The sequence below is a fragment of the Lathyrus oleraceus genome, chromosome 7 (genome assembly GCF_024323335.1).
Source record: "Lathyrus oleraceus cultivar Zhongwan6 chromosome 7, CAAS_Psat_ZW6_1.0, whole genome shotgun sequence".
In the NCBI taxonomy this organism is placed as follows: domain Eukaryota; kingdom Viridiplantae; phylum Streptophyta; class Magnoliopsida; order Fabales; family Fabaceae; genus Lathyrus; species Lathyrus oleraceus.
The window spans coordinates 22,630,461-22,636,700 of NC_066585.1; positions in this window are offsets into that span (position 1 = coordinate 22,630,461).

Below are 6,240 nucleotides of genomic sequence, written 5' to 3' on the forward strand. Positions count from 1 at the left end.
TGGCAGAACCCAAGGGATATGCAACCTATCCCCTGCTATTCTGTGTGTCATCTGCTTTGCTCACACCACTGTGTTGATGCATTGCAGATACAAACCCAAGATCTTGTACAATTGTACAGTTGAGTCAGTTTCAAATGTGTAGAAGGGTTCCCACTTTCTGAACCCACACATTCTTGTCTTAAGCTCTCCCAGGCCAGGGATAAGAGCTGTGAAGTCTCATCTTCACTCACCTTTCATCTGCTTCACCTTAGCCCCTCAATGGCAAGGTTAAGAGCTAACACTACCCAGTTCCAGTGGTTTGTTTGTTGAGGTTGATATGACCCCTCAACTAAAACCTAGCCTTGATGTTTGAGCCCCTTGTTGGTGTGTTTATTTCATGCTGTATGTGCTTGTGTGGTGTGATTGTATCCCCTAGGTTTGCTAGACTCCGCGTAGTCTCGTTTGCATGTCAATTAAGGTAGCACGGTTCCTTCGTATAGGACTTCCTTTCTTGCTTGAGCTTTCCTAAAACACAAACAAACATTATCCCCTCTTAAGGATACGTTAACTCCTTCTACTACAGGTGAGTAAGTCTCCAAAGGTCGAGCATCAGGTAGATTGCGCAGTGACGTTGTCCACTTAAAAAACACAAACCAACGGGAATAGTTTGGCCGAACTACGGCAACTCTGATTCTCATGTCCAGATGAGATACGTAGGCACGAGATGCGATGTCTTGTCGAGTTTGACTAACAAATAACACTAATTCTTTTCTCTCGCCCTTGTTGCGATTGAGACCTCCCCTTTCTCTTGCCCTAGTTGCAATCGAGACTCTTCTGCTTCCTGTGCAGGTTAGTGTAGGTGTGGCTTGCTTCCTGTGCGAGTCATGTTTAGGATAGGCTTGCTTCCTGTGCAAGTTAGCTAGAAACCTTAACTTAGGGATGACTTTGCATGACAACATCTAGGCTCGAGTCGTAGTCTCCCTAGTGTTGTGTCTCCCTCTGTTATCTGGTTAGGCTAGTCTTTTTTTCCCTGCGTGGGGGAACTACGTCGCCCTGATCCTCATACCAGATGAGGTACGTAGGCAGGAGATGAGCTGATCTCTCCGGGCGCCCTTTTTTCTTTTTCAACCCTTTTGTCTTCAACCCTTCTGTGTGTGTTGTTGTGTGCTTGGAAGCTGATGTAAGTCCATCGAGTGGCATTCGGGTTCCAGTGTGGGTTTGTTTTGGTTCGGATGCTGATGTAAGTCCAGTGATTGGCATTCAGGCTCCACGTTTGCCTTTGCCTGTGTTTGTTTGTGTGCGTGTCAGCCGAGCTACGAATGCTCTGATTCTTCTTCGTCCAAGAAGATACGTATGCATAGGATGCGATATCCTAGCGAGCATGTGTCGTTTCCCCAGTCCGAACTACTTTGACTCTGATGTCTATGCCTGATAGACTAAGTAGGCCCAGGATGCGGTATCCTGCCGAGTCAGTTTCAGTCTGTTTTCTTGTGTCTCTTTCAGCCAGTGTGTGAGTTTGAGCAGTGTTTTAGCAACCATTTTTCTTTCCTATTGTGCGTGGATCCCGTCGAGTACGACGGATGCGTAGGGGTGCTAATACCTTCCCTTCGCATAACCGACTCCCGATCCCATTCTCTTTGGTCGCGAGACCATGTCTTTCCCAGGTTTACTCTGAGCGTTTCCTTTCTCGCTTTTGGGATAAATAACGCACGGTGGCGGCTCTGTTGTTCTTGTTCTCCCGCCGGTTTTTCGCGTAATGCGACACTAAGTTCAGGCGAAGCCTTTCAAAAGCATCCCAATAGAGGATGTTTGCAGATCTTCATTGATCGATCGGTACCCTATTAATCTCTCAATCATCAAACCTTACGGTGATGACCATGGGATCATCTTTATGTAGGTGAATATTTGCGCATCATTCTCGGAAAAGGCAATCTCATATTCTAGGGCCTCTAGATCGCCCAACTGAAAGTTGTTGGAAGATCCTTTGATGGTTAGGATTTGGATGTTGTACCTTCTGCGGGAGGAACTGGTATCTCCTCCCTTGCGGATTCTTTTGTGATGGTATTAAAAGTGTGACGTACAACTTTGTCGTTGCCTCCCTTGCTTGGTTATTTTTCCTTCTTGGAACCGGGACTCCCTAAAGCATCTTGCCCCTAAGAGTTAGATTTGATTGGGCTTTAAGCGGAGTCACCCTTTACACACTTGTTTAGGTGACCCTCTTGGGTTAGATACTCTATTTCCTTCTTGAGTTGATTAAAGTCCTCATTATGGTGCTCTTTAACTTTATGGAACTTGCATCAACTGCTAAGCTCGGGCACCATGACATCTGAGTTTAGAGCTTGCAGTTGTGGGATGTCATGCATGTGGAGGACTTCTCTCCATATCTACTTACGACGGGTGTTTAGGGGCATGAAGCTCTCTGTGTATTTTTTGTTTCACTTGAATGTCGTCTTGTCTCTGATGGACGAGGTTTAGTGATTCCATGTGAGTGTTGTAAGTCTTCAGTATTAGAAGTATACTTTTTTTAACATCTCTACCCTTTTTTTATCATTACTTTCATCGTCATTTATATAACATTTGGCATGCCTCACCACCTTAGCCAAGCAAGACGCGGGCTTCTGGGCGAGGAATTCATTAAAATGCCTTGAGGAAATTTTGAAATGCTACCACAAACATCTCCTGGTTGGAGTGGACGACCTTGATGGCCTCCTCATTAGAACAGGTGAGGTATTCCCTCATAGATTCCAAGGGGCCTTGATAAATGTTGAATACATTGGCGACAATCATCTTTCTATGATTACTTGCTGCAAACTGGTGGACTAGTTTCTTCACCAAATCCTGGTAGCTGGTGAGGGAGAGTCGAGGCTGACCCATATACAACCTCTGAGTCGCATCACTGAATGTTCCATAGAGGAGTTTTTGTTTCAAGTAATCATGAACTCCAGTGATTTCCATATGTGTGTTGATGGAGGCGACATGTTCGCATGGGTCACTGCGTCCATCAAACTTAGCCAATAAATGCAGTTTAAAATTCTCTAGAATTAATGCCTCCCATATCTCATTTTAAGACAAGTTAGAGGTCCAATATCTCTACCTTTTATATATAGTCGACCTCCTGTTGGTGTTGTTGGATATGGAGGAAGTTATCCTCCAAAGTTTTGTTTTAGCGACGTAGATCATCCATTGCAGCGCGCATCTCTGCCATGGCACTTTCTTCGTCGACAGACTCCTCACTGGTTGGAGTTGTTGCCTTTTTTGTTCATCGTGATAGACACAAAGGTTGAATGTGAGGATATCACTATGCCTGAATCTTGTAATGGTGGCCCAAGACAGTTCTACTAGGGTCATACGGTGGGTGTTGTAGCGGTAAATTCATGACCACTGAGCTATTGGTTAACTCAACATCAATAAAACCAGAGTCTCCACCGCGTTTTTATTGTTTCCAAAGGAAAAGGGAAAGAGTACGAACAAACCCAAAGATAAGAAGTTTTCAAATCAAAACTAATAAAATGTCAGAGATTACAAGTAAGGGGGTTGGTTACATAGAGGGAAGGTATTAGCACCTAAAGTGTCCTAGGTACTCCTAGGGAGCCCTTTTTGTGTGCAAGTGTTTTGGTTGAAAAAGATGTTGCTAAAAAATAGAATGAGGGGATGAGAAAATAATTCATTATTTACATTTTGTGTTTGACAATACTTTTGGTCTTATGCCTATGTACCAACATAAAATGAGGGATCAAAACCTTGTAGTTTGTGGTAAAAATTTCAAAGATAGGTCGACTGACTTTAACAAAAGCTTAAAGATCTTTTGTTATCAATGGGAGAATACTCAACCAAACATCCACCGATAATGAGGGATTTACAACATTTAAGAAGGAGGGTTCCAACTTGGACTAAATCAACAAGTATGCCACTAACCTCGAATAAATGGAAAGTCTTACACTCAATATATCATAGAATGGGAGAATTACATCTCAATCAAAGATAAATCAAATCTAAATGCTTTATTTTGAAAAGTTTAAAAGGAAAAGGCACAAAGTGGCCAAAATGATTAGATGAGGTTGTTAGTTCTTTTTGGGTCTTTTTGAAAATAAAGTCAATATGGTTAAGTCCATTTGCAAGTTTGATTTAAGAAAAAAACTTTGAAAATCAATGGCATAAGGCCAAAGTTTCTACGCATTAAAACAAGTCTAAGTTGAAAAACACAAGCAAAGAAGTTTTGAAAATGAGAGGGATATTTTGAAATTAAAGAAGGAGGGAAGATGAAGGGACTATCCTACACAAGATTTAAATGTTTATAGTTGAAAATATCTAACCCATGGGAAGCATCCACAAGACAAATGTGTCACATAGAAACCCATTTCCTTTGGATTGTCAAGCAAACAACAAAGCCATATCATCCAAGCAATTAATAAGAAGACCAATGGTATCAAATCAAGATAACCAAACATCCAAGCAAGCACTCCAAAGCAAGCAATCTTCAATGTCCTTTAGATGTATCAGATGAAAAGTCCCTCAAAACATACACAAAGAGAAAAGCATCAAATAATATCAATAAGATCAAAATAACAGCTTAGACACAAAGAAATAGTGTCTCAAATAAACCCAAGGGAGTCTCAATAGCTTATATCAAATTAATGGCATTGGCCAAGAAATGGTCTCAAATTAATGGCATTGGCCAAGTCTTTTCCATAGCTCAGGAATGTTGCCTACTCTAAGTCCATAGGTCCAAATCAAGTCACAGACAAAGATCCAACAGTCCACTAATATATTTTTTAGGGTTTTTGTTTTTATTAGGTGTTTTAAGGTCCTAATACCACACAAAAAATCACAAGCACAAAATATGGCTCAAGTGAGCAAAAATGAAAATGACTGAAACATAAATAGATTGCATGAATGTAAATGACAATGAGTGACAAAGTGCAAGAATTTAAATTTCATTAAAGTAAATGATACTAAAATAAAGTTAATATAAAGATATGTTAGTGAATGTTAGTGGAAGAAGAAAATATTGTTTTAGTCATTTTTTGTGAGAACACTCAACCATCCACTCACAAGCATGAAGATATGAACATATACATCATTCATGAGAATGGCTCCAACTTGGATAAAATCAACAAGTATGCCACTAGCTCTCACAAATGGAAAAGGAGCAAAATTTTCACACAATACCATGAGAAATAGGAGACTTACATCTCACTTACAAAAATGATATTGCCTTTGGGACAAACTTAGCGTTATGTTAAGCAATCGTAATTGAACTTATGTAGAAGTCACAACTATCTGAGATCGATCAATAATAATATTGGTGTTAATACATTCTAGAGACAAGGTATTAAGACCAAGCTCCTAAAACATACCACACACAAAAATAAGAAGGGATGGGCCTATCTCAATCAAGCTCATGTTGATTCATCTGATATAAGGTCATTGATGAATCAACTAGCATTTGATCTATGAGAAATCATTGTCCATGAGAGGATAGAGGAATAAGAGAGATGAAGATGGAGAGATAAAATAGAAAGAGATCCCAAATTGATCAAGAGATGAACCTCACTTGATCAATACCATTCATTCATTTTGAGGGATGAAGTTCAAACTTCATGAACCCCCTAAATCCAATGGTATTGACCAAGTCAAGGTCCAATTCAACTAAGACCGAGACCAAATAGAAGTTGAGTCAACACAAATTCAATACAATAGCTCAACAAAGCATTAAAGCAATTAAACCAATTTAAAACAATTTTTAAAATGAAAAAAATAAATTTTAAAAGGTCAAAAACCTAAAACCCCTTCAAATCACTAAAGAAATGGCCAGGGGATTTATCACAGGTCAAACAAGGTCAAAGGACCATTGACTAATTTTTTTGGCATTTTTGAAAAGTCAGAAGTATTTAAAAATCAATTAAAACAAGTCAAAAATAATAAAATTCACTAAAAATATCAAATTCAATTCAAAAATTAATTTTAAATCAAAAATGGGAAGAGGAAATTATTTGTGAATTTTTGGTGTTGGTCCCATAATTTTTGGATTAAAAATAAAATTATTATGAAATTTGGAAGAAAGTCCTATTTAAAAATCAATTTGGAGAATAAAATAAATCAGAAAAAACACAGGCCATCAGATCTCCCTCATTAATTGAGGTGGCAGATCTGATGGCCACACGCGCACGTTCCATGGTAAGCCTGAGTCAACACATCACACGTTTGGTAATTAAAAACAAGGGACCATATTAAAACGTGATATGGAGATTTGAGGGTGGG